Source organism: Rhinatrema bivittatum, chromosome 4, assembly GCF_901001135.1.
Source record: "Rhinatrema bivittatum chromosome 4, aRhiBiv1.1, whole genome shotgun sequence".
In the NCBI taxonomy this organism is placed as follows: domain Eukaryota; kingdom Metazoa; phylum Chordata; class Amphibia; order Gymnophiona; family Rhinatrematidae; genus Rhinatrema; species Rhinatrema bivittatum.
This window is the reverse complement of record NC_042618.1, coordinates 481,295,510-481,316,943: the sequence shown is the minus strand read 5'-3', so window position 1 is coordinate 481,316,943 and position 21,434 is coordinate 481,295,510. Positions and strand designations below refer to the sequence as shown.

At 47.9% G+C, this 21,434-nt stretch overlaps 1 protein-coding gene across 3 annotated transcripts in view; it reads right to left on the bottom strand.

Moving 5' to 3' along the window:
* AEBP2 (AE binding protein 2) overlaps positions 1-21,434 on the bottom strand; it is a 213,089-nt gene that overhangs the window by 73,991 nt on the left and 117,664 nt on the right. The window lies entirely within an intron of this gene.

Here is a 21,434-nt window from a genome sequence, read left to right as displayed (position 1 = left end):
TAAGTTTTCCAACTTTCACCAACATCCAAAGGGCTCTAACACATGGACTGGGTGAGAGAAGCAAAATGAGAAGTCCTTAGAAGATTTATCCCATAATAGGGTCCACTGGCACTCAAGTACCACATCCAAATCTTGTTCCCAGAATTTTTCAGTCCAAGTACCTCCTATTAGACTTGGTCTGCATCGATTTATAAAAATCCCTCTGCTTGATTAGATGCCCAAATAGATTCACATATTTGACCCAGTTTTAAGGCTTTCAATAGGTCCTGTAATTTCACACCACTAATCATAATAAAAGGGTGAAGTCACAGCAAGTTAAAAAATTGACAAGGGGACGCTCCAAACTCCTGCTGAACAGTAGGAAAGGGTAATCCAGCAACTGGTCGATCCTCCAAATCCCACAATTTTGCCACCGGATCCAATTTAAAACAATTATCAATTCTAAAACAAGAATTAAACCAGACAGGCATATGCTCTGAATGAGACCAAGAGAGAGAGTTTCCGTTCTATCAATTGAAATGCCCCCTTAGTAGCTGAGAGAACTGGATTACTCGCTATGTTACAAGGTAAAGACATGCCAGACAACAAAGATGGGATCAGAATCAACACCCTTTCTAGTAATAGCCAGACAAGACACATGTAACTCGCCCAATACCCAAATGCTACCCTACCTACCCTACAAGCATTCCCGGACTCAAACTGACCTATCTCTTCCACGCCAATCCTTATCACCACCTACACCATGATTAACCACCTCCACTATTGTTTACATGTTTAAATTAATTATTAACCTGTCCTTTCTCTTCTTTCTCCGCCAAGTTCTAATCACCCTGTTATATGTAACTGCCTTTTCCGCACCATTGTTTTAGTTTATGTTTACAATGCACCCCTGTTTTATGTGAACCAGCATGATGGGACTGCGCTCTCGAATGCCGGTATATAAAAACCTGAAATAAATAAATAAATACCTTAAAATGAACACAGCATGGTGTAGCTGAAGATCCGGAAAATGAAGATCCTTGCCCTGAGGCGACCCCTGGAACCCTGCGGGAACCCCGGAAGCTCCACTGTCTGATTAACATGAAAGGCCGAAACCACCTTAGGAACAAAGGAAGGAACTGTGCGTAACGTCGTCCTATCGTTGTGAATCCGCAAAAAAGGGTCACAGTATGACAGGGCCTGCAATTCAGAAATCTGACGCGCCGAGCAAATGGCCACCAAGAACACCGTCTTCAAGGTTAGATCTTTCAGGGAAGCCGTGTGTAGAGGTTCGAAAGGAGCACCACAGAGCACACGCAATACAAGATTTAAACTCCAATCTGGACACACCGCACAGACAGGAGGTTGTAAATGTTTGACCCCCTTGAGAAATCGAACAATGTCAGGGTGTGCTGCAAGCGAACCACCGGCAAACTTTCCCCCTCAAGGCTCCCAAGGCCGCTACCTGGACCCGGAGAGAATTGAACGCCAAACCCTTCTTGATCCCCTGTTGCAGAAAATCCAGTACCAGAGAGACCTCGACAGTTAAAGGATCGCAAGAGCGCCCATACCCTCACATAGGCCACGGAAGTGGATGGACATCTTGCCTGCAATAGAGTGGAAATAACTTGTTCAGAACTCCTCAATCGTAAACGTCGCCTCTCAAAAGCCAAGCAGCAAGAGAGAAGCGATCCTCCCGATCCGAAAAGATGGGACCTTGAAGTAGACGCGGTAGATGAGCCACCTGCAAAGGACCCTCTAGGGTCAAGCGAATCAGATCCACGAACCATGGGCGGCGTGGCCATTCTGGAGCCACCAGCACCACCCTTCCGGGGTGGAGTTCTATGCGACAGAGAAGCCGACCGATGAGAGGCCAGGGGGGGTAAGGCATACAACAGAATTCCCATTGGCCAGGGGCATACCAGAGTGTCGAGACTGACTGAGCCTTGTTCTTTTCGACGGCTGAAGAAGCGTTCTGTCTTCGCAACTATCAGATCCAACTGTGGCACCCCCCCATCTGGCACAAATGCGGTTTCACGCTTCGGGAGACAATTCCCACTCTCCCGGGTCGAGTTGTCGCCTGCTGAGAAAATCCGCCTGCCATTTGTCCATGCCTGCGACATGCGACGCGGCAATTCCCTCGAGATGACGCTCTGCCCAAGCGAACAGAAGACGTGCTTCGAGCGCCACCACAGGGCTTCTCGTCCAGCCCTGTCGACTGATGTAAGCCACAGTCATCGCATTGTCGGAGAACACTCGAACCATGCGTCCTTGAATCCAGGGTAGAAACGCTTGAGAGCAAGACGTACCGCTCTTGTCTTGAGACAATTGATGGACCACGAGCTCTCTGTTGGAGACCAAAGCCCTTGGGCGGATCTGGTGTTGCACACAGCTCCCCAACCTGACAGACTCGCATCAGTGGAGACTATCAGCCAATTCGGTGGGTTCAAATCCACCCCCTTCTCCAGATTGTCACGTGAAAGCCACCATGACAGATTAGCTCTGGAAGCAGAGACAAGGGTAGGTGGAACTGCTCTGACACCGGACTCCACCGTGACAACAGCGCACACTGTAGCGGAGGTAAGTGGGCGAATGCCCACGGAACCAAGTCCAAGGTGGACACCATGGATCCCAGCACTTGCAGATGATGCCACACAGTGGGTGTTTGTCTGAGAAGAAGCACCTGTATCTGGCTCTGCAACCTGGCTACCTGGTCCGACGCCAGAAAGACTCTGCTTCGCAAGGTATCGAACTGGGCTCCCAAATAGGTCAGCTCTTGGGTGGGTTCCAGGTGACTTCTGAACACTGATAACCCATCCGAGCGATCTCAAGGTGAACATCACCATGCGAACCGATCTTTCGCAGTCCTCCCTGGTCTTGGCGTGAATCAACCAGTCGTCCACGTATGGATGGACCAGGATCCCCTCCTTGCGAAGGAAGGCAGCTACCACCACCATGACTTTGGTGAAAGTTCGAGGAGCCGTCGCCAGACCAAATGGAAGGGCCTGAAACTGGAAGTGTTGTCCCAAGACCTTGAAGCTTAGAAACCGCTGGTGATATAGCCGTATCGGAATATGCAGATAAGCCTCCATAAGATCCGGGGACGCAAGGAACTCCCCCATCCAAACGGCAGCCAGTACCGTCCGCAGGGTTTCCATGCGAAAACGAGAGATTCGAAGACAACTGTTCACCTTCTGTAGGTCTAGGATGGGACGAAACGTGCCCTCCTTTTTGGGAACCACAAAGTAAACCGAGTAATGTCCCCGACCCTCTTTTGCCTCCGGAACCGGGACAATGGCCTGTAGCTGGATCAGGCGCTGCAGGGTCTCCCGTACCGCTTCCTGCTTGCTGCACGAGGCCACGCAGGACTCCATGAACACCTCCCGCACAGGACGTGAAAACTCTAGAGCGTAGCCTTCTCTGATCACCTCCAGGACCTTGCCCATTCCGTGTAAAAGCTGGACAATCTGCCCCCGACAGCTTCGACGACGGAATGGGGACTCGTGGCTTCATTGGGAGGGTTTACTACATCCTGTCCCGAGGTGTCCAGAATCCCGGCTGGGACGACGACCCCTAGAAAGGACTGTTGCCATCCCGAGGTCTGCTTAGACATGGAAGGCGAGGAATACCTGCCAGAACGAAATTGGCGTGAATCCTGAGAACGCGGCCGCAAAGGAAACACCTTTCTGGTGGGCCTTTTATCTTCCGGCAACTTATGCCCCTTAGATTCTCCGAGTAGCTTCACCAACTGCTCCAGTTCCTCACCGAACAGGAGCTTACCCCTTAAATGGGAGGTTACACAGCTGAGATTTTCAAGACAAATCCACTGACCAATTGCGCAGCCACAGCAGTCTGCGCGCAGTACCACAGAAACCATGCTGCGCGCTGAAGTTCGTACTAGGTCGTAAAGCGCATCCGCTACATATGTGATGCCTGCCTCCAAATGAGCGCCCTCCATGGCAGCACCACTGCCAGCTCCTGTAGTGGCTTTAGAGGCCTTAACTCAACACAAACACGCCCTCTGCATGAGGCTGGTGCAGATCATGGCCCGAAGACTCAATGCAGCCACTTCAAAGACTCGCTTCAACTGGATAAGAACATAAGAACATAAGAAAATGCCATACTGGGTCAGACCAAGGGTCCATCAAGCCCAGCATCCTGTTTCCAACAGTGGCCAATCCAGGCCATAAGAACCTGGCAAGTACCCAAAAACTAAGTCTATTCCATGTAACCATTGCTAATGGCAGTGGCTATTCTCTAAGTGAACTTAATAGCAGGTAATGGACTTCTCCTCCAAGAACTTATCCAATCCTTTTTTAAACACAGCTATACTAACTGCACGAACCACATTCTCTGGCAAAAAATTCCAGAGTTTAATTGTGCGTTGAGTAAAAAAGAACTTTCTCCGATTAGTTTTAAATGTGCCCCATGCTAACTTCATGGAGTGTCCCCTAGTCTTTCTACTATCCGAAAGAGTAAATAACCGATTCACATCTACCCGTTCTAGACCTCTCATGATTTTAAACACCTCTATCATATCCCCCCTCAGTCGTCTCTTCTCCAAGCTGAAAAGTCCTAACCTCTTTAGTCTTTCCTCATAGGGGAGTTGTTCCATTCCCCTTATTTTGGTAGCCCTTCTCTGTACCTTCTCCATAGCAATTATATCTTTTTTGAGATGCGGCGACCAGAATTGTACACAGTATTCAAGGTGCGGTCTCACCATGGAGCGATACAGAGGCATTATGACATTTTCTGTTTTATTCATCATTCCTTTTCTAATAATTCCCAACATTCTGTTTGCTTTTTTGACTGCCGCAGCACACTGAACCGACGATTTCAATGTGTTATCCACTATGACACTTAGATCTCTTTCTTGGGTTGTAGCACCTAATATGGAACCCAACATCGTGTAATTATAGCATGGGTTATTTTTCCCTATATGCATCACCTTGCACTTATCCAGCTTAAGTTCCTGCATATCTTTTAAAACGGCAGCACCCGCTACCGGAATAGTGGTCTTCTTTGTCACGGCCGAAACCACCGCATCCACCTTCGGAATTTTCAGAAGATCCAAGACATCCGTTGAAAGAGGATAGAGCTTGGCCACAGCTCTGCCCACCTTGAGCCCCGCGTCCAGTGCGTCCTACTCGCGGGTCACCAGCATGCAAACCTTTTTAGGCAGTGGAAAGGACAAAGTGGTCCCCCGTATTCTGTCAAGGACCGGAATAACCCCATCACTATCTGATTCTTCCTGAGAGATCTTAAGCCCCAGAATGTCCAACACCTGGGGAATAAGGGGTCGTAGTTCCTCCTGCTTAAAAAGGCGGACCACGCTGGGATCATCCCCTTCTGTGGGTGGCAAATCATCATCTGCATGATCTTGATCAGGGTCCCCAAGATCAGGAACTGAATTCGGAACTTGAGCCGAACCCCAGTCCAGAACTCCGGAGAGTGGGGGCGGGGTCTGCAGCCCCCTGGGACCATCACTTCCCCCGCGGGCCTGCTGTTCCTCGAGTCGACCCTTCTTGAGCGGCAGCTCAGAAAGACCCTCTGACTGAGTTTGCCTCCTGAAGCCCGCCTGCTTTCTGGCCAGGAAAGCCTGGTGCATCAACAAGACAAACTCCAGCGAAAACCCCTCCGGGTCTCCATCTGCCGGAATGGGATCCTGAGGAGCCGGTTCACCCAGTCCCCCAGCGCTGTCCTCTGCCACAAGGGCTAGGACTGGAGAGGATCCCTCCTCCCTTGAGCCTCGGCATGAAGACCCCCCGTCATGGGGGAAGGGCTCAGGGCCCGACAAACTCTCCATCCCTAGGAGAAGGATAAGGGAGGGAAAACAAAACTAAATTCTGTCTTCGCGCCCACACGCCTGACAGACCACAGAGAGAAAGCGAGGGCCCCTTGAAAAAAACCACGCAGCCACGCGGTCCAGGAGCTGAGGGGAGGAACGGAAAAATAGAAAAAAATGGCACGATGCCGGCAGTCTGATACTGGGAAGGAGCAAGGCACCGATAACTTCCCCCACCTGAGCTGAAGAAAAAAACTGCTTTTCTGTGCACCCTCTGACTTAATATCATGGCGATATTAACTCAGAGGCCCCAAAAGTTAAAATAAAATAAAAAAAATAATAATAATTAAAATGGGCCCGCTGCCCGCGGCTTGAAAACTGGACGCTCAATTTTGCCACCATCCGGTTTCCGAACCCGTGGCTGTCAGCGGGCTCGAGAACAGACACCAGCAAAATTGAGCGTTGGCTGTCAAACCTGCTGACAGCCGCCGCTCATGTCCAAAAAGAGGCGCTAGGGATGCGCTAGTGTCAACCGCACCTTTAGCGCTCCGCTGTCTCAATACCTTATGATGTCAGTAGTGCTCACTACGCTCAACGATGGCAATGGCACCCATGGCATCCAGGTGGCATTGCTTTATATCGCTTGTGGGCGCTCTTCGACAGTGTGCATCCATTGTACCCACGGTGCTCAACAGAGGGTGCCCACGGAACTGATGGCATCCACAGCACACGACTGTGCTCGTTCTGACAGCATCAGTGGTGCTTGATGGTGTCCCTGGTACATGACAATGCACACAGTGCTTGATGGGCCCCTGGTGTTAAAAGGTGCGCATAACACCTGACGGTACTGAGAATATTCATGGCACACAGGGCTCTTGATGACACCCTTAACACACTCTGGAACATCTGTGCCAGAGAACCATCAGTGTTCTGGCACAGATGTGCACAGGCAACAGATTCTGGGCATGGCGCCAATGGAGCAGCAAAAAAGCTGATTGTGGCCAGGCCCATCCTCACCCTCTCGCTCAAGGAGATGCATTCCCAGAGCAAGCTGACAAGCAGGAGGAGAGGCTACGTCATTCAGGGCATCAGAGGTGAAGATTACCTTGGACCCAAGGAGACTAGTTCCCAGGTGTGTGGAGATGAGCTCTCCTTTCCATGAATGATTCGGTTCTAGATTTCTTCACTCTCTGAGCCTCTGTCAATGCCCAGACTTTCTGCCTGTATGGGAACTCATGCAAGTCACCAGGTAGCATCCTATTTCCAACAGTAGCCAATCCAGGCTACAAGTACCTGGCAAGTACCCAAAGAAGATCCCATGCTACTGATGCCAGTAATAGTAGAGGCTATTCCCTAAGTCAAACTGATTAATAGTAGTTAATGGACTTCTGCCTCCAGGAACTTATCCAAACCTTTTTTAAACCCAGCTACACTAACTGCACTTACCACATCCTCTGGCAACAAATTCCAGAGTTTGTGCATTGAGTGAAAAAGCGTGCAACTTGCTAATTTCATGTAGTGCCCCCTAGTCCTTCTATTATCTGAAAGAGTAAATAACTGATTCACATCCACCCGTTCTAGACCTCTCATAACTTTAAAGACCTCTATCATATCCCCACCTCAGTCTTCTCTAAGCTGAACAGTCCTAACCTCTTTAGCCTTTCCTCATAGGAGAGATGTTCCAACCCCTTTATCATTTTGGTTGCCCTTCTCTGTACCTTCTCCAGTGCAACTATATCTTTTTTGAGATGCGGTGACCAGAACGGTACGCAGTACTTAATGAGTGATCTCACCTGAAGCGATACAGAGGCATTATGACATTTTCCATTTTATTCACCATTCCCTTCCTAATAATTCCTAACATTCTATTTGCTTTTTTGACTGCTGCAGCACACTGAGCTGACTATTTTAAAGTATTATCCACTATGATGCCTAGATCTTTTTCCTGGATGGTAACTCCTAATATGGAACCTAACCGTGTAACTACAGCATGGGTTATATTTTTCCCTATATGCAACACTTTGCACTTGTCCTCATTAAAATTTCATCTGTCACTTGGATGCCCAATCTTCCAGTCGCGCAAGGTCCTCCTGCAATTTATCACAATCCGCTTGTGAATTAACTACTCTGAATAATTTTGTATCATCTGCAAATTTGATTACCTCACTCGTCGCAATCCTTTCCAGATCATTTATAAATATATTGAAAAGCACAGATCCAAGTACAGATCCCGGAGGCCCTCCAGTTTACCCTTTTCCACTGAGAAAATTGACCAATTAATCCTACTGTTTCCTGTCTTTTAACCAGTTTGTAATCCATGAAAGGACATCATATCCTATCCCATGACTTTTTAGTTTTCTTAGCAGCCTCTCAAAGGACTTTATCAAATGCTTTCTGAAAATCCAAATACACTACATCTACGATTCACCTTTATCTACATTAAGCCCTTCAAAAAAAAAAGTGAAGCAGATTTGTGAGGCAAGACTTCCTTGGGTAAATCCATGCTGACTGTGTTCCATTAAACCATGTCTTTCTATATGCTCTGTGATTTTGATCTTTAGAATAGTTTCTACTATTTTTCCCGGCACTGAAGTCAGGCTCACTGGTCTATAGTTTCCCGGATCGCCCCTGAAGCCCTTTTTAAATAATTCTGTGAAACATTTACTTATAGTATTTAACACTAGCTGTCTCATTTAAAGCCACCCTGCCTAAAAACTTGCAGAAGTCAAGTCAAATTTTTTTAAAGGATTACAGATTTTAAAAAACAAAAAAATCCCTCAAGAAAATATGAAAATGTCCCTGGAGGATAGCTAAGAATATGTTTAAAGAGAGAAAAATCTAAAGTATCAGAGCTTTTAATGTGGTATTCATGCAGACACAAGTCCCTGGCATGATGGCTACATTTTCATTTACAATATTATATCAGTCTCTAATATGATTTTGCCCACGTATTGTCTCCCTTCTTCCCGAGGAATCAATTTATATAAAGAGAATGGCTAAAAATATATTAGCTAGTATCTTCTGATGTCAACTGTTAGAAGTCAGACAAATCTGATGACTTGGATATAAAGATTCCTGTATGAAAAATGCTCTTGGAAAAATACAGAAACCTGTGAAATAAAATATAGTTTTCGAACAGTAAACAAGAGAAAAAAGCATTAAACAAAAAAAACAATGAAACCTCCAATTATTAGTCATTGCATCAAAACTATTACTACTAGCGAGTTAATAAAGAATATGGTTGAATTAGCACAAATCTGAAACTTGTATGCAGTCACACCAATAGTCAGGACTGCAACTTTTTAGCTAAAAGTGAAGCCTTGATAAATGACAGCACTGTTCACAAGTTTCAAACTTATTTTAAATCCACCCATTTTTATGCATTGCTAGGTGTCCTGCATACTTTTCTTAGCAATAAGCTATGTTCTATGCAATTAATCAACATAAAATTTAGAACACTTACCCCAGAAAAATAATTAAAAACATCAGTTAATAAATATGTGGAGTAGCCGCCTAGTGGCTAGAGCAGTGGGCTATGAACCAGGAGACCAGGGTTTGAGTCCTGCTGTTGCTCCTTGTGACCTAAGGCAAGTCACTTTACCCCTCGCCGGTGCGCGCGATGCAGTATTCAAATTAGGTGGTGCGGTACAAACGGGGAAAAGAGGCGCTAGGGACACTAGTGCGTCCCTAGCGCCTTTTGACCCGGAGCAGCGGCTGTCAGCGGGTTTGACAGCCGACGCTCAATTTTGCCAGCATCGGTTCTCGAGCCCGCTGACAGCCACGGGCTCGGAAGCCGGACGCCAGCAAAATTAAGGGTTCGGTTTTCAGCCCGACAGCCGCCGGCCCAATTTAAATGTCTATTTATTTATTTATTTTTACTTTTTACAACCTTCAGGACCTCAGACTTAATATCTCCATGATATTAAGGATCGGCGCTAATTTCTTAAAGTAAAATGTGCAGCTTGGCTGCACATTTTACTTTCTGTATCCCGCGCGCATACCTAATAGGGCCATCAACATGCATTTGCATGTTGAGGGCGCTATTAGGTGCCGCGGGTTGGACACGCGTTTTCCTCCCCTTACTGAATAAGGGGTAAGGGAAAACGCGCGTCCAAGAGCAGGTTAACAGTGCGCTCCGGAGCGCACTGTACTGTATCGGCCCGTTAGATTGTAAGCCCTCTGGGGATAGGGAAATACCTACAGTACCTGAATGTAATCCACTTTGAAGCGCTGAAAGAAGTGCGAAAAGCGGAATATAAATCTAAATTAATAAAAATAAAAACATACACTGCAAAAAATGAGGCCTGCAATTCAACCATAAGAACATAAGAATTGCCATACTGAGTTAGACCAAGGGGTCCACCAAGCCCAGCATCCTGTTTCCAACAGTGGCCAATCCCAATTACAAGTACTTGGCAAGTACCCAAACATTAACTAGATCCCAAGCAACTATTCTTTGTTGGTTAATAGCAGTTTACAAACTTCTCCTCTAGAAACTTATCCAAACTTTTTTTTTAAAACCAGTTACACTAACTGCCATAACCACATCCTCTGGCAATGAATTCCAGAACTTAATTGCACGTTGAGTGAAAAAGAATTTTCTTCAATTTGTTTTAAATGAGCTACTTGCTAACTTCATGGAGTGCCCCCTAGTCCTTTTATTGTCTGAGAGAGTAAATAACGGATTTACATTTACCTGTTCAAGTCCTTCCATGACTTTGTAGACCTCTATCATATCCTCCCCTCAGCCATCTCTTCTCCAAGCTGAATAGCCCTAACCTCTTTAGCCTTTCCTCATAGGGGAAGCTTTCTATGCCCTTTATCATTTTGGTCGCCCTTCTCTGTACTTTCTCTGGTGCAACTACATCTTTTTTGAGATGTGGCAACCAGAATTGCATACAGTATTCAAGGTACGGTCTCACCATGGGCAATACAGAGGCATTATGACATCCACCATTTTTATTTGCCATTCCCTCCCTAATTACTAACTTTCAGGCCAATACAGTACAGTGCGCTCTGACGGAGCGCACTGTTAACCTATCATTGGATGCGCGTTTTCCCTTACCCCTTAATTCAGTAAGGGGAGGAAAACGCGCGTCCAATCCGCCGAACCTAATAGCGCCCTCAACACGCAAATGCATGTGGATGGCCCTATTAGGTATTCCTGCGCGATTCAGTAAGTAAAATGTGCAGCCAAGCCGCACATTTTACTTTCAGAAATTAGCGCCTACCCAAGGGCACCAGGAAAGTGCACAGAAAAGCAGTAAAAACTGCTTTTCTGTGCACCCTCCGACTTAATATCATGGTGATACTAAGTCGGAAGTCCCGAAGGGTAAAAAAAAAGTAAAAAAAAAAGAAAAAAAATTTGAAGTCGGCCGGCAGCTGTCTGGTCGAAAACCGGACGCTCAATTTTGCCGGCGTCCGGTTTCCGAGCCTGTAGCTGTCAGAGGGCTCGAGAACAGACACCGGCAAAATTGAGCTTCGGCTGTCAAACCTGCTGACAGCCACCACTCCTGTCAAAACGGAGGCACTAGGGACGTGCTAGTGTCCCTAGCGCCTCCTTTTGCCCGTTTCTACCGCCAGACCTAATTTAAATACTGCATCGCGCGCACAGGCGAGTGGCATGTGCGCGCCGGGAGAGTGGGCGTTCGCCCGCTCTCCCACAGACTTTACTGAATCGGCCTGATTGTTTGCTTTTCTGACCAGCACAGCACACAGATAGACGATTTAGTTATCCACTATGGTGCCTAGATCTATTTCCTGGGTGGTAACGCCTAATATGGAACCTAACATCATGTAACTATAGCAAGGGTTATTTTTCCCTATATGCATCTCCTTGCACTTATCCACATTAAATTTCATCTGCCATTTGGATGCCCAATTTTTCAACCTCACAAGGTCCTCCTGCAGTTTATCACAATCCGCTTGAGATTTAACTTCTCTGCATAATTATATGTCATCCACAAATTTGATCACCTCACTCATCTTATCCCTTTCCAGATCATTTATAAATATATTAAAAAGCAACAGTGCAAGTATAGATTCATGAGATACTCCACTGTGAGAAAGGAAAATTAGTTCTTACCTGTTAATTTTCGTTCCTGTAGTACCATGGATCAGTCCAGACAGTGGGTTGAGCCTCCTTTCCAGCAGGTGGAGACAGACTAAAACTTGCAGGATGACCTATATCAGGACAGAGCCTATCCTCTCACCCTTCAGTATAACGTATGTCAAAGCATAAAACAATAAACCCAAGAATAGGATCAAGCAAGTAACCAAAAAGCTCAACGGAGCAACCATAGATTAATGTAGAAGCATGGTATACCTATACGCTCTTGCATAAACTTGGTATAAAATAACCACCAAGGCTTCCGGTGTAAATGCTCAGTAATCTTGCACCAAGGAAAATATGAAAATCTGCAGACCTGCAAGAAAACAAGCTTTGAGAGGACAGAAGACAGACAGGGAAGGGCGTCTGGACTGATCCGTGGTACTACAGGAACGAAAATTAACATGTAAAAGCAAAATTGCTTACCTTGTAATAGGTGTTATCCCAGGACAGCAGGATGTAGTCCTCACATATGGGTGACGTCACTGAACGGAGCCCAGGCGGGAAAACTTTCTGTCAAAGTTTCTAGAAACTTTTGACTGGCCCAGTGAGGCCACTGAGCATGCCCAGCATGCTATGATATTCTCTGCCACAGGTGTCTCTCTTCAGTCTAGTATGTAGCAAAAGCATTAGCAAAAAGAATAATAAAAATAGAAGGCCCAACTCCGCGGGGTGGCGGGTGGGTTCTGTGAGGACTACATCCTGCTGTCCTGGGATAACACCTATTACAAGGTAAGCAATTTTGCTTTATCCCAGGACAAGCAGGATGCTAGTCCTCACATATGAGTGATTAGCAAGCTAGAGGTTGAGTCATTTTGTAATGGAATGTTGTTGTTGAATGAATCAGCCGAAGATCACAGAATATTGGATGTAGAAGGAGTTGGGTTTAAACTGGAAACAAGTTCTTTAAGACAGATTGTCCATAGGCTGAATCTTGTCTTCCTTGCTTGTCCAAACAGTAATGAGCTGCAAAGGTGTGAAGTGAACTCCATGTTGCTGCTTTACATATGTCAAGTATTGGCACTGAACGATAGTGTGCTACTGAGGTTGACATTGCTCTTACTGAATGTGCCTTTACTCACCCTTGGAGAGGAAGGCCTGCTTTGTCATAGCAAAACTGTATGCAATCTGCTAACCAATTGGATAGAGTATGTTTACCCACTGCTTTGCCCGGTTTGTTTGGGTCACAGGAAACAAAGAGTTGATTGGATTTCCTGTGGATTGCAGTGCGGTTTAAGTAGAAAGACAGAGTACGCTTGCAATCTAAGGTGTGTAAGGCTCTCTCTCCCTGGTGAGAGTGAGGCCTTGGAAAGAATGTGGGTAAAACTATAGATTGGTTTAAGTGGAATTCCTTAACTATCTTCGGAAGGAATTTAGGATGAGTACGAAGAACCACTCTGTCATGTAAGAACTTAGTGTAGGGTTCATATGTGACAAGTGCTTGTAACTCACTAACCCTTCTAGCTGATGTAATGGCTATGAGGAAGATAGTTTTCCATGTAAGAAATTTTAGATCACTGGAATCTATGGATTCAAAAGGAGAACGCATGAGTCTGGTTAGAACCAAATTTAGATCCCATTGTGTGACTGGGTGTCTAATTGGTGGTTTGAGGTGAATTAAACCTCTCATAAACCTGCTGACAAGAGGTTGTGTAGAGATAGGTGTATCTCCTACCTTGTTATGGTAAGCTGAAATTGCACTTAAATGTACTCTTACAGATGAAGTCTGTAGACCAGATTCTGAAAGATGGTACAAGTATTCTAGTAAAGATTTTGTAGGGCAAGTGAAAGGATTGATGTCATTTTGCTTGCACCACAAAGTGTATCTCTTCCATTTGGAAACATAGTTCTTTCTTGTGGAAGGTTTACATGAAGCTATAAGAATTTGGGATATGTTGGATGAAAGATTGAGTGGTTGTAAGATCAAACTTTCAACATCCAAGCTGTCAGTGATAGGGATTGAAGGTTGGGATGTCGCAACCGACCCTGATCCTGAGTTATGAGAGTGGGAGCTACTCCCAGGCGAATGGGATCCTTGACTGAGAGGTCTAGAAGTGTGGGAAACCATACTTGTCGAGGCCAATATGGGGCTATGAGAATCATGGTCCCCTTGTCCTGTTGTAGCTTCACTAGATTTTTGGTTATAAGTGGTATCGGAGGATACGCATATAACAGGCCTAAGTTCCAAGGGCGAGCAAATGCGTCCTTGCATGACTTGTTGTTCAGGTTGTATAGGCAACAGTAGTTGTCCACTTTGTGATTCAGATGTGATGCAAAGAGGTCTACTGTTGGTTGTCCCCAACGTTGAAATATCCTGGTCACTATTGTGGGATCCAGGGACCATTCGTGTGGTTGGAATTGACGACTGAGTCTGTCCGCCACTACATTGTGAATGCCTGCTAGGTAAATGGCCTTGAGAAACATGGAGTTGTTCAAGGCCCAACCCCATATCTGAGCTGCCTCTTGACAAAGGAGGTACGAACCTGTCCCTCCTTGTTTGTTGATGTACCACATGGCTACTGTGTTGTCTGTTTGGATCAGCACAGTCTTGTTTGTAAGGCAGTCCTTGAAGGCATGCAGAGCATAACGTATAGCTCGAAGTTCCAGGAAATTGATTTGAAATGTTGCTTCGAGCTTTGTCCATGTTCCTTGCGTTTGGAGATTCCCTATGTGAGCTCCCCAACCCAAGGTGGATGCATCTGTAGTCAGAGTTATTTGTAGAACTGGTTGTTGAAAGGGTAGGCCCTTGCACAAATTGTCCTTGTTCACCCTCCACAGTAGAGAACAACATAGTTGGTGGGTTACTTGAATTGGAGAATAAAGTGGTTGAATGGCTTGGATCCATTGTGATCTTAAAGTCCATTGAGTTACCCTCATTGCCAGTCTTGCCATAGGAGTGACATGAACTGTGGATGCCATGTGGCCTAGTAATGTTAGAAACTGATGAGCTGTTGTTTCTTGGAGTGAATCGAGCTCGCCAGTAGAGACAGTGTGTTTGCTCGATCTTCTGGTAGAAATGCCCTTGAGAGGTTGGTGTTTAAATCCGCTCCTATGAATTGTAGGAGATGGTTTGGCGTTAGATGTGATTTTGGATAATTGATGAGAAATCCCATGGAGTGCAGTAGAGCAATAGTTTGGTTGAGAGACTGTATTGCTCCTTTTTGAGATTGGCTTCTGATGAGCCAATCGTCTAGATATGGGAAAACATGTACACCTTTTTTGTGTAGGTGTGCTGTTATTACTGCCAGACATTTGGTGAACACTCTGGGAGCAGAAGCTAGTCCGAATGGCAGTACTCTGTATTGGTAATGTTGAAGGCCCACCATGAAGCGCAGATACTTGCTATGAGGAGGGTATATTGGTATATGGGCGTAAGCATCTTGAAGATCCAGAGAACAGAGCCAATCTCCTGCTTGAAGTAGTGGGAGCATTGTGCCTAGGGAAACCATCCTGAACTTTTCTTTCTTTAGAAATTTGTTGAGATTTCTGAGGTCGAGGATGGGGCGTAGGCCTCCAGTTTTCTTTGGAATGAGGAAATATCTGGAGTAGAATCCTCTGCCCTGCTGAGCCCTGGGCACTGGTTGAATGGCCCTGGCTGTCAGAAGGGTGGATAATTCTATTTGTAATTGAATTATTTGGGAATTTTGTTGTGGGTAGGAAGTTGGTGGGAATTCTGGAGGAATTGAGAGAAAATTTAGTTTGTAGCCGTGAGCTACAATGGAAAGTACCCATTGGTCTGTTACCTTTTCCCAATTGGAGTGGAAATAGGAAATTCTTCCTCCCACTGGTATGTGTTTGGGGTTTAGGAGGGTGGGTCTGATCTCTGGATTTGTGTTCAAAAACCCGTAGCTGGACCAGTCTGTGGAGGAGGCTGGGTACGAGTTGTTCTTGGTTGCCTGGCCTGAGAGCGCTGGGTAGGCCTAGAAGGTCTAGCCCTGGCAGGTTGGTTGTAGTACCTTCTTGGCCTGTAGTATGGTCGTCTAGGTTCTCGACGAGGAAAACGTCTAGGGGCCTGAGTTGTTGGTTCTTGTGGTAATTGTGACAGCTGTCTTAAGGTCTCCGTGTGATCCTTAAGTTGTTGAACAGCATCCTGCACTTTTCCCCAAACAAATTATCTCCACGGCATGGCAGATCTACAAGCTTGTCTTGTACTTCAGGTCTGAGATCTGATGCCTTCAACCAGGCCCATCTTCGTGCTGTAATGCCAGCTGCTGCTGTTCTTGAGGCTGTGTCAAAATTGTCATAAGCAGCCCTTACCTCATGTTTCCCAGCCGCTAGGCCTTTAGCAATGATGGTTTGTGCAGACTCTTGGAATTGTTCTGGGAGAGAATTGGTGAAGTGTTCCATTTGCTTCCAGAGATCCCTTTGATACTGTGTCATATACAGTTGATAGGCAGAGATTCTGGAAGATAAAAGTGCACCTTGGTACACTTTTCTGCCCAGGGAGTCCAGAAAACGATGATCCTTCCCTGGAGGAGCTGAAGAATGTGGACGTACCCTTTTAGATTTTTTCTGGGCAGATTCTACTACCACAGATTGATGTGGTAACTGTGCCTTTTGAAAGCCTGGTGCCTGCTGCACTAGGTAGGTAGTATCTACCCGTTTGTTGACTGCTGAAACCGTGCATGGGTGTTCCCACACTCGCTGTTGTAGGTCCAACAGGACTTCGTGGATGGGGATTGCCAGAACTTGTTTTGGTGGGTCCACGAACTGCAGCACCTCTAGGGTATGTTGTCTCGAATCGTCTTCTGATGAGAGCTTAAATGGTATTGTATCAGCCATATCTTGGACAAAACTTGAAAAGGATAAGTCCTCAGGTGGGGATCTTTTCCTTACTTCAGGAGGTGAGGGTTCGGACATGAAGTCCTCAGAAGAGGTACTTGACCTTTGATCATCCCAAGAATCTTCTTCATCTGGTTCTTGATAGGTGGTTCTTGGGGTTTTTCTTATATTTTTGGAGATACCTGATGGTCCAGGTAAAGGGTCATCAATGGAAATCATGGGGGGAGTGTCCTCCATGGTTCTCTGAGGAGTTGTGTCGACGACTTTTTGATATTTTTGCAATAGTCGTTGAAAGAGTGCTAACTCCTGAGGGTCACTATCATCTTGCACTGTTATCGAGGAAAGGATAGGTGGCCTCGATGTAGTTGTCGAGGGTAATGCTCTCGGTGTCGATTCCGTCGATGGCGGTAACATCGAAGCTAGCGGTATCGATGAATTAGCTGGGATTTGAGCATATATCGACGTCGATGACGTAATGATTTTTGGTGTCGACGTCGAATCTCTTTGAACTGGAGTCAAAAATGACCCCGGCATCGGTGTGCCCACCGGCATCGGCAAGTTTGCCGGCATCGATGTAGAAAACATCGGCATCGACAATGAAGTCGGTATTGTAAGTTGTTCCTTCAGAGCCTGTGAAATCGCTTGTCGGATTAAATCCGACAATTCCGGCCACACAACCGTTGGAAGCAGAGCGGTTGAGGGCGGTGGCGTAGGCTGAAGCACAAGTTCCTGAGACGGACCTTGTGTTGGCTCTGGTGTCGGCAATGGAGTCGAGGTAGGCCGAGGCGTTGAAGACTCCGAGGTTTCCTGATGTCTAGGCCGCTTCGCTGTCGAGGGTTCCTGGGAAGCCGGGTCGGACAACGAGGGGCTTCGAAGACGGTGTCGATGTTTCGACTTCGATTTTTCTATCGATTTTGTCGACGTCGAGGACGATGAAGGGGACAAGTGATCCCCCGATGGTCCCGGGCGAGGTTTTTTAAGGACTATGCGCTTAGTCGCTCCAGCCGGAGACGACTTCGATGACTGTGATGGAGAAGGTATCAGTTGCAGGCTGAATAAATGCTCCATTTTTTCGAGCCTGGTTTTCCTGGTTGTTGGAGTCATCTCCGCGCGCATTGTGGACAGTTATGAACGTCATGTTTATCTCCTAGACACACCACACATTCGGTGTGCGGGTCTGTAAGAGACATTTTTCTCGTACACACAGGGCATTTTTTAAATCCTGTGGACATCGTGAAATCGACGGCCGTCGATTCGACTGAGGAGAATTTTTTAAGATCTCCAAAATCAAATTTTATTTATTTATTTATTTTGACTGGGTTACTTACCGGCCGGCAAGAAAAAACCCCGAGAGATTTTCTGTGACAGAGAATGTCAATATCACGACTATTAAGTCGAATAACAGTTGAGGAAAAAAACTCAACGGCTCCGGACCCGCGATGCTAGCTGCAGCGCGGAAAAACGAAGACTGAGGAGAGACACCTGTGGCAGAGAATATCATAGCATGCTGGGCATGCTCAGTGGCCTCACTGGGCCAGTCAAAAGTTTCTAGAAACTTTGACAGAAAGTTTTCCCGCCTGGGCTCCGATCAGTGACGTCACCCATATGTGAGGACTAGCATCCTGCTTGTCCTGGGATAACTAATTTTCCTTTCCTGTACGTACCCGGATCAGTCCAGACAGTGGGATGTACCAAAGCTTCCCTAAACTGGGTGGGACCGAGACAGTCCCGCTGGAAGCACTTGCCGCCCAAAGGAACCAAACACCAGAGCGTGTACATCCAGACGGTAGTGCTGAGCAAAAGTGTGCAGAGACGTCCAAGTGGCGGCCCTGCAAATCTCCTGCGGGGAGACAGATTGACTCTCCGCCTACGAAGTAGCCTGAGAACGCAGAGAATGGGCCTTCAGACCCTCAGGAAGCGGACGACCTTGACAAAGATATGCCGAGGAAATGGCTTCCTTCAACCACCGCGCAATTGTGGTCTTAGAAGCCTGCTTACCGCGGTTGGGACCACTCCAAAGGACGAAGAGATGGTCCGATACCCAGAAGTCATTGGTGACCTGGAGATAGCGAAGCAAGACTCGTTTCACATCTAGCCGAAGGTCGCCACCCGCTGTACCCGCAAATCTCCTCCGGAGAGAACGTTGGGAGTTCGACAGACTGGTTGACATGAAAAGCAGAGACAACCTTAAGCAAGAAGGAAGGAACCGTCCTGAGAGAAACCCCGGAATCGGAGAAACGCAAGAAGGGCTCCCGACAGGACAGCGCCTGAAGCTCAGAAATACGGCGAGCAGAGGAAATAGAGACCAGAAAGACAGTCTTTAGAGTAAGATCCTTGAGCGTAGCGTGGCGAAGGGAGCCGCACAGAGAGCACGAAGGACCAGGTTGAGACTCCACGATGGACACGTAGCCCAAGAGGGGGGGCGGAGGTGTCTAACGCCCCTCAGGAAACTAATCACGTCAGGGTGAGCTGCTAAAGCATGACCGTCCACCCGACCCAGGAGAGAGCCGAGCGCCGAGACTTGAACGCGCAGAGAACTGAAGGAGAGGCCCTTAGAGAGACCCTTCTGAAGAAAAGAAAGAATCAAAGGAATCGAGGCGGAGTGCACAGGGACATCCGCCTCCGTACACGCGGACTCAAAAACTTTCCAGATGCGCACATAGGCCAGAGAAGTCGACTGCTTCCAGGCTCGCAGCAGGATGGAGATGACCTCCTCCCTATAACCTTTGCGCCTCAGGCGACGCCGTTCAAAAGCCAGGCCGCAAGACAGAAGCGATCGGCCTGGTCGAAAAATACAGGCCCCTGCCGGAGGAGTCGAGGAAGATGACAGAGGCGCAAGGGCCCGTCCACCGCTAGATTCATGAGATCCGCGAACCACGGCCTTTGCGGCCACTCGGGAGCAACTAGAATCACCGGTCCCCGGTGGAGCTCGATTCTCCTGAGAACTTTCCCCACCAGAGGCCACGGGGGAAACACGTACAGAAGGACGTCCGCTGGCCAAGGTAGAGCCAGACCATCCACGCCCTCTGCGCTGTGCTCCCTCAAGCGGCTGAAGAACCGATTGGCCTTGGCATTGCGCAGAGTCGCCATGAAGTCGGGGTGAGGAGGACCCCAACCTGTCCACTATCAGAGCCATGGCCGCGTCCGAGAGCTCCCACTCTCCCGGATCGAGCGACTGCCGGCTGAGGAAGTCTGCTTGAACATTGTCTTTTCCGGCGATGTGAGAAGCCGCAAGGCACTATAGGTGATGCTCCGCCCAAGCGAGGAGACGGCTGGCTTCTAAGGCTACCAGGGGACTGCGAGTGCCCCCTTGGCGATTGATGTAGGCGACTGTGGTGGAGTTGTCGGACAGGACTCGTACCGCCTTGCCGCGGATCAGGGGAAGGAACTCATGAAGGGCCAGGCGGACCGCCAAAGTTTCCAGTCGATTGATGTGCCAGCGCGACTGAGTCTGGGACCATGTCCCCTGGGTGGACTGAGAAAGGCAGACCGCACCCCAGCCCAACAGGCTGGCGTCCGTGGTTACTATCGTCCACTGTGGAGCTTGAAGAGGCATCCCTTGCAGGAGATGAGGAAGAGACAGCCACCACTGTAATTCGTCGGTAGTAGACTCCAAGAACGGAAGGACTACATGGAACTGCTCCGACACTGGTTGCCAACGAGACAGCAAAGCTTTCTGTAACGGACACATATGAGCAAAGGCCCAGGGGACCAGATCGATGGTAGAAGCCATGGAGCCCAGGACTTGGAGATAATCCCAGGCTGTCGGGGAAGATAGCACAATCAGATTCTGGACCTGATCGATCAGCTTGAGGGCTCGCGCCAGAGGTAAGAATACCTTGCCTACTCGGGTGTCGAAGTGTGCAAGCTTCAGCCCTCCTGGGAGGGCTGAAGCTTGCTCTTGGAAAAGTTCACTATCCACCCGAGAGAGGCAAGGAGTCTAAGACGCGATCCACTGCCCGCCGGCAAGAGGTCTCCGACTTGGCCCTGATGAGCCAATCGCCCAGATAGGAATGGACGAGAATCCCCTCCCGGCGCAAGGCCGCTGCCACTACTACCATGACCTTCGTGAAGGTGCGAGGAGCGGTCGCGAGGCCGAAGGGGAGAGCTCGAAACTGGAAGTCCTGGTTGAGAATGTGGAATTGGAGATACTTCTGGTAGTCGCGGTGGATGGGAATATGAAAATATGCTTCTGCGAGATCGAGGGAAGCAAGGAACTATTCAGGACGGACCGCCGCAATGACCGCCCGTAGGGTTTCCATGCGGAAGTGGGGGATCTTGAGGGCCCGATTGACCCTCTTGAGGTCCAGGATTAGGCGGAAGGACCCGTCCTTTTTTGGCACGGTGAAGTAAATAGAATACTGGCCGGCGCCAATTTCCCCTTTTGGGACTGGGACCACTGCCCCCAGATCCAGAAGCTTGGAGAGAGTCTGGACCACCACGTCCCTCTTGGCCCAGTCGCAAGGGGAGAACAGAAAGAGATCTGGAAGTTCCCTGACTAGGTCGAAAGCGTACCCGTCTCTGATAATGTTGAGCACCCACTGATCCGACGTGATTTTGACCCATTCCTCGAAAAACAGGGAGAGGCGTCCGCCGAGGTAAGGGACAGAGGAATGGGTCGGCTGAACTTCATTGCGTGGCAGGTTTAGCGGTGGTACGCACGGGCTGGCCCTCGCGAAAAGGCCGCCTGCCACGAAAGGACTGCGACCAGGACTGCGCACGAGTAGACCCCCTCGCAGCACCGCCTGCGAGAAGCGGAGCGACGCTGACCCCTGAAGC